Source organism: Sarcophilus harrisii, chromosome 1 (assembly GCF_902635505.1).
Source record: "Sarcophilus harrisii chromosome 1, mSarHar1.11, whole genome shotgun sequence".
NCBI lineage: Eukaryota > Metazoa > Chordata > Mammalia > Dasyuromorphia > Dasyuridae > Sarcophilus > Sarcophilus harrisii.
In genome coordinates this window covers 669863191-669875886 of record NC_045426.1, presented here as the reverse complement: position 1 = coordinate 669875886, position 12696 = coordinate 669863191, and positions in this window count along the sequence as shown.

Below are 12696 nucleotides of genomic sequence, written 5' to 3'. Positions count from 1 at the left end.
AATGAGAAACTTTATGAGCAAAACTACAAACCACTTTTCACACAAATTAAGTCTGATCTAACCAATTGGAAAAATATTAAATGCTCTTGGATAGGGCGAGCAAATATAATAAAGATGACAATACTACCTAAACTAATCTATTTGTTTAGCGCTATACCAATCAGACTCCCAAAAATCTATTTTAATGACCTAGAAAAAATAACAACAAAATTCATATGGAAAAACAAAAGGTCAAGAATTTCAAGGGAATTAATGAAAAATAAATCAAATGAAGATGGCTTAGCTGTACCAGTTCTAAAATTATATTATAGAGCAGCAGTTACCAAAACATTTGGTACTGGCTAAGGAATAGATTAGTTGATCAGTGGAATAGGTTAGGTTCAAAGGACAAAACAGTCAACAACTATAGCAACCTAGTGTTCGACAAACCCAAAGACCCCAGCTTTTGGGATAAGAACTTACTGTTTGACAAAAATTGCTGGGAAAATTGGAAACTTTTTTGGAAACATATGGCAGAAACTAGGCATTGATCCACACTTAACATTGTACACCAAGATAAGGTCAAAATGGGTTCATGACCTACGCATAAAGAATGAGATTATAAATAAATTAGAAGAACACAGGAGAGTTTACCTCTCAGACCTGTGGAAGAGGAAGGAATTTATGACCAAAGAAGAACTAGAGATCATTACTGATCACAAAATAGAAAATTTTGACTATACCAAACTGAAAAGATTTTGTACAAACAAAACTAATGCAGACAAGATTAAAAGGGAAGCAATAAACTGGGAAAATATTTTTACAGTCAAAGGTTCTGATAAAGGCCTCATTTCCAAAATATATAGAGAATTGACTCTAATTTATAAGAAATTAAGCCATTCTCTAATTGACAAATAGTCAAAGGATATGAACAGACAATTCTCAGAAGAAGAAATTGAAACTACTTCTAGCCATATGAAAAGATGCTCCAAGTCATTATTAATCAGAGAAATGCAAATTAAGACAACTCTGAGATACCACTACACACCTGTCAGACTGGCTAGAATGACAGGGAAAGATAATATGGAATGTTGGAGGGGATGTGGGAAAACAGGGACACTAATACATTGGTGGTGGAACTGTGAACAGATCCAACCATTCTGGAGAGTAGTTTGAAACTATGCTCAAAAAGTTATCAAACTGTGCATACCCTTTGATCCAACAGTGCTACTACTGGGCTTACACCCCAAAGAGATCATAAAGAAGGGAAAGGGACCTGTATGTGCACGAATGTTTGTGGCAGCCCTTTTTGTAATGGCTAAAAACTGGAAACTGAATGGATGTCCATCAGTTGGAGAATGGCTGAATAAATTGTGGTATATGAATATTATGGAATATTACTGTTCTGTAAGAAATGACCAACAGGATGATTTCAGAAAGGCCTGGAGAGACTTACACGAACTGATGCTGAGTGAAATGAGCAGGACCAGGAGATCATTATATACTTCAACAACAATACTATATGATGACCAGTTCTGATGGACCTGGCCATCCTCAGCAATGAGATGAACCAAATCAGTTCCAGTGGAGCAGTAATGAACTGAACCAGCTACGCCCAGCGAAGGACTCTGGGAGATGACTAAGAACCATTACATTGAATTCCCAATCCCTATATTTTTGCCTGCCTGCATTTTTGATTTCCGTCACAGGCTAATTGTACAATATTTCAGAGTCCGATTCTTTTTGTACAGCAAAATAACGGTTTGGTCATGTATACTTATTGTGTATCTAATTTATATTTAAATATATTTAACATCTACTGGTCATCCTGCCATCTGGTGGAGGGGGGGAGGAAGGAGGGGAAAAATTGGAACAAGAGGTTTGGCAATTGTCAATGCTGTAAAGTTACCCATACATATAACCTGTAAATAAAAGGCTATTAAAAATAAAATTAAAAAAAAGTAATTTCCAGATTAATATTTCTCATGACCAAGAAGCTCCTGGTTGCCTATTGTAACAAGAATAAAACACAAACCCATATTTTGCATTTAAGGCCTTTCCTCATCTTGAAAATGTATTATATATATCTTTTGGAAGGGATGAGGGCTGGGGGGATGAGGGGGCAACCTGGTTGTTAAATGTCAACAAGCATATTCTTGGCTCAATGAGAATTGAGCAGTTGATGAAGTAGATGAAGATTTTTTTAATAATAGTTTTTATTTCAAGTTATCAAACTGTGCATACCCTTTGATCCAGCAGTGTTACTACTGGGATTATATCCCAAAGAGATTATAAAGAAGGGAAAGGGACCTGTATGTGCACGAATGTTTGTGGCAGCCCTTTTTGTAGTGGCTAAAAACTGGAAACTGAATGGATGTCCATCAGTTGGAGAATGGCTGAATAAATTGTGGTATATGAATATTATGGAATATTACTGTTCTGTAAGAAATGACCAACAGGATGATTTCAGAAAGGCCTGGAGAGACTTACACGAACTGATGCTGAGTGAAATGAGCAGGACCAGGAGATCATTATATACTTCAACAACAATACTATATGATGACCAGTTCTGATGGACCAGGCCATCCTCAGCAACGAGATCAACCAAATCATTTCTAATGGAGCAGTAATGAACTGAACTAGCTATGCCCAGAAAAAGAACTCTGGGAGATGACTAAAAACCATTACATTGAATTCCCAATCCCTATATTTATGCACACCTGCATTTTTGATTTCCTTCACAAGCTAATTGTACAATATTTCAGAGTCTGATTCTTTTTGTACAGCAAAATGACGTTTTGGTCATGTATAGTTATTGTGTATCTAATTTATATTTTAATATATTTAACATCTACTGGTCATCCTGCCATCTAGGGGAGGGAGTGGGGGGTAAGAGGTGAAAAATTGGAACAAGAGGTTTGGCAATTGTTAATGCTGTAAAGTTACCCATGTATATATCCTGTAAATAAAAGGCTATTAAATAAAAAAAATAATAGTTTTTATTTCAATATATATGCAAAGATAGTTTTCAACATCTTTTTAGAAATGTCACATCATCACCCTTCAGGGGCCTACCTACTATTCTCTAGGATATAACATATCACTCCCAAAGAGATCGAAGACCCTATGACACCAAAGAGATCAAAGAAAGAGAGAAAATCCCGTATTACAAAAATATTTATAGCAGCATTTTAAAATTGTTTTTCTTCATTAAAGCTTTTTATTTTTCAAAACATATGCATGGATAATTCTTCAACATTAATCCTTACAGAACCCAGTGTTCCAATTTTTCCCCTCCTTCCCTCCTCCCCCAGGTGGCAAGTAGTCCAATATATGTTAAACATGGTAGAAATATATGTTCAATCCAATATGTACACACATATTTATACATTTATCTTGCTGCACAAGAAAAATCAAATCAATTCAGAAAAAAAGAAAGAAAAGAAAATGTAAGCAAACAACAAAAAGAGTGAAAATGCTAGCAACTGTTTTTAATTGGAAAAGAGCTGGAAATTAAAGGAATGCCTATCAACTGAGGGATGCTGAATATGATATGGTATAGGGATGAAATGGAACGCTTTTATACTGTAAGAAATACCAAAAAGGACAGGAAAGGGTGTAATGGAGCCAGCTCTAATTGGAGAGCCAATTGTCAAATTTTCATTGTGAACTTTTACATGTTAGAAATCAGCAAACTCTACAAATCAGGGCTTGGTTTATTGTTTTGTCGATTGTTGAGACTTAAGAAAGCAAGAGAGAAAATGTTAAAAATGTAAATTGAACTTTAAAATGTGTTATATATACCTTTTAGCAAGAATGGGGGCTGGGAGGATGAGGGGGCCACCTGGTTGTTAAATGTTAACAAGCATACTCTTGGCTCAATGAGAATTGAGCAGTTGATGAAGTAGATGAAGATTTTTTTTTAAATAATAGCTTTTATTTCAAAATATATGCAAAGATAGTTTTCAACATTCACCCTTGTGTTCCAAATTTTCTCCCTCCCTTTCCCTAACCCCTCCCTTAGACAGCAAGTAATCCAATATATGTTAAACAAGTTCAATTCTTCTATACATATTTTCACATTTATCATGCTGCACAAGAAAAATCAATAGATGAGGATTTTTTGGAAGGGAAATCTGTGTTAGTGAAAGGGAAGGTGACTTAATGTACAAATATAGATCCTGGTAAAGGAATAGGAATTTGAGGAGGGAACAGGGGCTCACAAGCATCAAAAACCTAGTCAGGGGAAGGGATCCCATGACTCAAGGAGAGCCTGTACCTGACCAGGAAAAACCTCTACAGCCTCTGAACAAGATGTCAACAGCCTCTGCTTGAAGCTTCCTAATGATGGGAGAAGTCACTGCCTACTCAGGTATAGCATCTTACTTGTTAAGATTTTTCCCTGCCAGGCCTAAAATAACTTCCTCAAAACCTCCACCTATAACTCCTGGGACCCTTCTAAGGCCAAATAGAACAATCCTGTTCCCTCTTCCATGTGGCAGTCCTTCAAATAGTTAAACACAGCTATCATGTCCCCTCCACACACACACAAGTTTTCTCTCTTCCGGGCTTAAAAATACTGGTTTCCTCCAAATGGTCTTAGGAGGACAACTTAAGACCTTTCACCAAAGGGGTTGCCTTCCCCTGGAGGTTCTATAGCTACAGATGCTGCGCCTTGGATGCATGCAGACCACTCCTGGTGTGGCTGGGCCAGGACACGGTACAGTGGGACAATGTCCTCCTGGGTTCAACATACACTACGCCTCTTTCCAGAGCCTAAGATCCTAAATTTAGATTGGAAAGAGACCTTAGAAAGCCATCCAGTACAATGGCATTGAAAAGGATCCCTGCTAAACTGACTTAGAAAAACACAAATTAACATTTATGTTGCATTGTATTTTTCTTAATTTTGTTAAACACTTCCCAATTACATTTAATCTAGTTCCTGCTCACTCTGGGAGTTTTGAGGTATGGATTGCTATTCTGATACCTTGGATCTAATAAAATCCTTCATTTTTTAAATATGTAAACTGAAGCTTGGAGAGGTAGGAGGGTATTGTGGAGATATATATTACAGATAAGAAACATATATAATTTATGTATTGTTCATATATATACCTTGATCTATAATATATATATATATATATAATTATAGATGAGAAATATATTTATATATAATTTGTCTCAGGTATATATATAATATAATATACATATTATATCTATAATATTACAGATGAAAAACATATATAATTTTACAGATGAGAAAACTGATTCACAGCTAGGAACTGTCTGAGGTCCTGTTGGAACTCAAGGCTTCAGGACACCCAATCTCATAGCTCTGTACACTATGGCTATATTATGGCTGTGTGTATAGCACTCTAGCTTTCTGTTGAGGGTGCTTTATATTCAGATCATAAGATCTTTTTTTTTTTTCAAATCAACTTTCCAGCAGGAAAGTTACACCAATCAGTTTGTCCTTGAGAAGTTAATTTTTTTAAAAAAGCTAGTATATTCTATTTAGTTTTATCTTACAGAAATAAATATTCCATCTGCACCAAAATATTCTGAGATTTTTTTTCTTTCTTTTTCTTTCTTTCCTTCCTTCTTTTTTCTTTTTCTTTCTTTCCCTTCTTTTTTTCCTTCTTATTTTGTGGTAAGAAAGATTTGGTAACAAAATAGATGCTATTCTTTGACTGGAAAGCGGCTATACAAACTACAGTATTCAAATATAAGGACATATTTCAGTTTTACAAGAAATGATGTTTGCTATTTGTATGATCTCGGGCAAGTCATTGAATTTCCCTTCAGTTTTCTTATTTGTAGAATGAAGGACGGTCTCTGAGGTTCTAGATCTATTATCCTGTGAAAAATGCAGAGCAACATGGAAGATTTATATGAATGATACAGAATGAAGGGAGCAAAACTCCTAGGAAAGAAACCCCCAGAATGAAACTATATGCCTTATAATTACCCTGACTGATCTTAGCTTCAGAGAAGAGATGAGAAAATCCTCTTCCTTTGTATACACTGCAATTCTCAGCTAATGTGTTCATGTACTACACATTTTTTTCTTTCTGTAATTTCCACCTGGAGGGGGTGGGGGGCATAGAAGAGTGTATAGAAATGAAAGTCATGTAGAGTCAAAAGATATAAATTTAAATGGAAAAATAAAAGAAAATGCACCTTCCTCCCCTATTTCTCAAAGTTGGGCAATTCTATGGGGGTGTTGCTTGTGTTCAGTCCTTTTTCAGTTGTGTCTAACTCTTCATGATCCTATTTGAAGTTTTCTTGTCAGTTTTCCCAAATGGAGTGGTTTGCCATTTCCCTGTCTAGCTCGTTTTTTACAGAGGAGGAAACTGAAGCAAACAGAGTTAAATGACTTGTCCAGGGACACACAGCTACTAAGCATCTGAGGCTAGATTTGAACTCAGGAAAATGACTTTTCCTGACTCCAGGCCTGGCTCTTTAAGCACTATGGTACCAGCTAGCTGCCCTACTTCAGATGTAGTTCATTTTGTATATTTTCAGATCCGTTTGATGCATTGATTAGATTTATTAAACTGCTTTTCCTTCATTCTTTTTAAATCTTTGTTACTAGGGATGGATGGCCCACTGAGTAGAAGAATATATTCAGAAATTAATATGATGTAGCAACAAAAGGCGCCAATATAAACAAGATGAAGGCTGCAAAAAAGGAGAAAAAATGCATTTCATCTTATTAGACTCAAGTCTCTCAGGGGTCCTCAAACTACGGCCCGAGGGTCAGATGCGGCAGCTGAGGACGATTATCCCCCTCACCCAGGGCTATAAAGTTTCTTTATTTAAAAGTTCACAAACAAAGTTTTTGTTTTTACTATAATCCGGCTCTCCAGCAGTCTGTGGGACAGTGAACTGGTCCCGTGTTTAAAAAGTTCGAGGACCCCTGCTAGGCTGTGGAGACTTTTTTGCTTTCCAGAGAACTCTCCATTTTCCATCAGCTTGGTTTCAGTTCCACAAGAATATTGTCCTCCTGGTCGTCTGAAATGTCATCACTATGTAGATTGACTCAGTTTTATATTCAGATCATAAGATCTTTTTTCAAATCAACAGCAGGCAAGCTACACCAATCAGTTTGTCCTTGGAAAGTAAATTTTTTTTTAAGTTAGTATATTCTATTTAGTTTTATCTTACAGAAATTAAGTTTTACTCATCACCTTCTCCTCTTTGGTTGGAGGGCTGGAGCGTGGAGCAATAAATTTCTTCCAAAACTTTCTTTTATAGAAGATTCCTCTCCCTTCTGCCATTAGATTGTAAGCTTCTTGAGGACAGGGATTGTGTTTCTTGGTTTTTTGTATCCCTGGCACTTAGCACAGTACGTGGCACATAGTAAGTGCTTAATACAGGTTTATTCGATTGAATTTAATTGACTATCATACAGGTTGCTAATCAACCCTCCAGCTTTGTGTTGGTTGGAGAATTGATGACATCCCTAAAGCCAAGTCACAGATAAACATATTAAGCCCACAGTAGATCCTTGTGGCGTTCCACTGAAGACCTCCTTCCCAAGTTTGGTTTGGGACTGGGCATTTAGCCAGGTCTGTTTTTACATGATTATTCTATCATCTAGACCTCATCTTTCCATCTTTTCCACAAGAACGTGGGATATATGGGGTGTTCAAGGAGGACTCACACCTTTGTCATGGAAGCTTGCCAAGCCTTTTACAGGGATGCTCATCCACCTTTGGTGTCCACCTGTCACCCAACTCTTACCTGTAGCTCCGAAAAGCACTTACAGCCCACTAAAAGCCTGTTGGTTTACGGGCCAAACGGGTTCAGGATAACCGAAGGGTCTCAAATCCATCACGGGAAGACTTCTTACCAGGAAGAATGGGTGAATAAAAATGATTTGTTCCAGTGGCCAGGAAGACACCTGAAGGCATCATGAATGGATTAGGCCAGACATCAAAGGTGACAGGATTATTCACCAATCATCCTGGCTTTTGCCTTCCCATGGGACCCCAATGAATCTGGAAGAGAGAATGAGACTGAGAACTTTGCCCAAATCTTCCTCACTTAAATCCAATTCACACTTAAGTGAAAATGTCACTTGTGATGTCTTTGACTTCTTTGTGAATTTCCTCTTTGAATACAAAGGATGAAAACTGAATGAAAGACTATCAAGTCACTTAAAACCCAGATAAACCCCATCTGATATAGTAGATAAAGTCAAGAAGACTCATCTTCCTGGGATCAAACCCAGCCTCGACCATTTATCATCTGTGTGGCTCTGGGCAAGTTGCTTAATAACTCTGTTTTCCTCAGTTTTCTCATCTGTAAAATGAACTGGAAAAGGAAAAAGCAAACCACTCCAGTACCTTTGCCAAGAAAACTCCAAGTGATGTCACAAAGCGTCAGACCCACGAACAACAGTGACAAAAACCACATCTACTTTAGCAGGAGTCCTGGACTTAGAATGCAGAAGAGCTGAGTTCAAGTCCTCCTTCAGACACTCTCCAGCTGTATGACCCTAGTCAAATCATTCCTCTCAGCTTCAGCTTTTTCATCCATAACATGAGGATGATATGATAGTATTTATAAAGTTCTTTACAAACTGAAAGCAGTATATGAATAATAGCTATTATTGTTATCACAAACCCTGTCCAAAAAAGGAAATGGGGTCAGTGTGATCTGATCTGTTCATGGTGAAGCTGCCATGCTCTGTAGTCAGCCCCTCTTATTTGAATGTCCTCCCTCCCTGCCTCATAACCTCAGGAATCAGAGTCATCGGCCTAGAGACACCCTTCTCTCTCCCTTTTTTTAGATCAGGACATTTGCCTGATTTTTGTCACTTGGCTCTCTTCCCATCCTTGACTCTCCAGTTGTACCATTTCCCTACTTTCGAATCCCTTTCCCTCCTCCCACCATCCATGTTCCGCCTGTTCTCAATCCTGAGGACACTTCTTCCACTCCTGCTTTCAGGCTGATGAACATCTCTGGGGGACAGCATGTAATAATGCTGCCTGGGTCCATCATAAATCCCCATTATCTAATCTCCGCTGGGTCCTCACGGCTACATGGCAATCCTTTTATTCTTTCCTGATGGACTCTTTATCACACATTAATAGCTGCTATTCCAAGCCTTTTCCTCTTTCCTCCAGCCCTCTCTTCCCTGCCCCCCTCTCTTTCAGCTGATGACCTTGCCACCTACTTTACTGAGAAAACAGAAGCCATCAATTGTGAGCTGCCTCGGCTTCCCCTGTATGCTGCATCTCGACACCCCTCCCACATCTCCAGTCTCTGCTGCTTTCCTGCAGCCCAAAGAAGGAGGGGATAGCCTTTCTCCTCGCTAAGACCTATGCCCTCTTGTCTCCTCCGGGAGCTTACCTCAACTCTCTGCTCTCTTCTCCTCGTCATGTCATCCTCTCTATTTTTACTGGCTCCCTCCTACTCCCCACAAAGGTGCCCAATTCTCTTTCATCCTTCAACTCACTTCAACCCTTCTTAAGGGATTTCTATGTACAAGGCACCGGGCTAGGTCCTGGGGGTACACAAAGATAAAAATAAAACTATTTGCCCTCTAGGAATTTAAAGTCAACAGAGAGAAGTAAATATTGGTTCATTTGAGGAGGGACTGAGCTGGAAGAGTAGAAGTGGGGAGTTGGGGAAAGGTCTCATAGAGGAGGTGACATATAAGTTAAGCCCTAAAAAAAGAGAATTTTTTGAGAAAGACATGATGTAGGGGGGTGTCCCTTCAGAGGAAGATTTAGGAAAGTGTCGGAGAGTGGGTAATGGCAATCTGAGCACCAGTAGGCCACTTTGTTTGAAATACAGAATATAATGAGTGAAAACTAAAAAAAGAGGTTAGAGCCAGATTTTGGCTGAACTACCGTTTAGCTTAAAGAGTTCACATATTATTCCACAGACAGGAAGCCAAGGAAGGCTGGAGTGACAATCTCGCTTTAGGAAGATCACTTTGGCAGCTATGGAGATGATGGATTGGGGATGAGAGGAAAGGAAAACAAAAAGACAATTTAGAAGGTTTGAATAATTTTCCAAGAGATAATGAGGCTTAAAATAGTGAGGCAGTAATGTTTTTAACTGAAACTGCCCTCTCCAAAGTTGCCTATGGTTTTTTTTTTCCCCTGAGGCAATTGAGTGACTTGGCCTGGGTTACACAACTAGGAAGTGTTAAGTGTCTGAGGTCATATTTGAACTCAGGTCCTCCTGACTTCAGTGCTGGTGCTCTATCCACTGCACCACCTAGCTGGTCTCTTAAGCCAAATCTTGTCAAATCTATTAGTCTTTTTCTCAATCCTTAAAACTCGCCTCTTCACAGTCTTTCACTCTGTCCATTACCTTCTCTTATTTTTTAAATTTTATTTATTAATTTAAAAATTAAATACAAAATGAGGAAAGACAAAAAGCATTTTCATGTATATAACAGAACATGAGAGATGATTCAATATAGAACAATAAATTTCCATTTCTCAAAAACCTGTATAATAAATCCCACACATTATTTTCCAAGAAACCTAGCTTTTCTGTGCTTCCTTCAGGATTTTCTTTTCTTCTCTAGTGTGCCTTTCCCTTTTCATTTTATTTTTTTTCCCTCCCTCCCCAACCCTCTTCTTCTAAGTATTGTCTCCACTCTATTTTATGACACTCCTCTCTCTTGGCTTTTCTCCAATTTGAATTATCCTTTTTCAGTCTTCTTTGATGAATATTTGCAAAAAAAAATTAATTAACAAATTTATCTTCTGTTCCCCTATTTCCCCACATAAGACCTTGTATTAATAATGCATATTCTAAAAGAAACTCCTCCACTGAACACATCTAAGAATGCATAACTCATTCTGCACCCTGAGTCCACCACCTCTCAGTCAGGAGGTAGATAGCTTTTTCTTCACATGTTCTCTGAATTTAGGATTCGTTATTGCACTGATCAGAGTCCTTAAGTCTTTCAAAGTTATTTGTCTTTGAATGGAATTGTTATTGTATAAATTGGACTTCTGGTTTGGCTAACTTATTTCTCTGCATCAAAAAGTACACATCTTCCCTGATTTCCCTCAAGCAGTACTTTCTGTCATTTCTTATGACAAACTATTGTCCCATTATGGCCATGGTGATTTCTTCAGCTGTTCCCCGAGTAATGAGCACCTCATTAGTTCCTGCTCTTTATTATTAGGGAAAAAAGCGACTACAAACATTTTTGTGCATAAGGATCCTTTTTCTCTTTCTTGAAACTCTTTGAGATATAGGCCTTATAAGTGATCTCACTACATCAAAGAGTAGATACAGTGTAGTGACTTTGGGGATGTAATTTCAAAATTCGTTCCATAATGACTGGGCCAATTTCTAGTTCTATCAACAGCGTTTTCCTGTAGCTTCTCTCATAGCCCTTCCACTGATAGCTCTTCATCCACACCAAACCCACTAATGTGAGTGTCCCTCGAGGGATTCTGCTGGTTTCTCTTTTCTTCTCCTTCTATATTAGTTTACTTGGTGATCTCATCAGCCCCTATGGGTTCAATTATTATCTCTTTGCCAATGATTTCCAGATCTATATATCTAGCCTCAGTTTCTCAGCAGAGCTGAGCCATCTCTCTCTAACTGGATGTTCCACAGGCTTTTCAAACTCAACTTGTCCAAGTTTTTTCCTACTTAAATTTCCCCCTTTCTGAATTTTTCTTTGCTGCCAAGGGCAATATCATCCACCCAGCCACTAGGCTGGCAACTTTCTCAATTCCTCACTCCACTCACATCACATATATAGACTTTGCCAAGACTTGTTATTTTTTTCTAAACCCCTTACCTCCACTCATTCATCTACTACTTTAGTTCAGGCTCTTATAACTTCTCTGTGGTAATTCCAAAGTGCCTGTCTAACTAACTGGTCTCCCTGCCTCAAGTCTTTTCCCGTTCCAATCTATCTACCATTCGCTGTTAAGGTAATTTTTCTCCAGCATATCACACACTTCTGCTCAATAGGATTCAGTGGCTCCCTATAACCTCCAGAATCAAATACAAAATCTTTTTGACTTTGAACATCCTTCAAAATCTAGTCCCTTCTTGCCTTTCCAAAATTCTTATATCTTTCCCCTTTATTCATTCTAGAATCTGTCTATTTACAGGTCTTCAAATGCAATATTCCATTTCCTAGCTCTATGAATTTGTACTTAGTCTCCCTGGGCCTCTTTAAAAATCCCACTTTTCCCCAGTATCCTTTTCTGGTCTATCTCTATCCTCAAATGCTAATGCCTCCCCTTTTTATTTATTTTGTAACTTTCTTGTATGAACCTAATTATCTGTATGTTGTCTCTCTATCTGACTCATTAGAATATGAGCTCCTTGAAGTCAGGGACTGTGTTTTTGTCTTTTTGTATTTCTAGTATTTTGCATGCTGTTGGCACTTAATAAATGCTTATTGATTGCCTAAGTGCAAACAGGGAGACAGGAATAAATATGAGCCATGTGGAGGTGCTGGAATGAAGATTTACTGCTTTTTACAGTGCCTGAGCCATAGTACATGCTTAGAAAGTGTTTGTTGACGATTGACTGACAGCTGATGTGATCTGTGAGCAAAGAGTGAAGGTTCAGGACTGATTGAGGTTATGAATTCAGGTGACTGTGAGAATGGCAATGTCTTTACCGAATCCTTCATCTTGGAATGGGTGTTGCCTCAGACAAACTGAGGCCTGGGAAAGACCTTCATTTACACAGGCCAGGAGCACCCACTGT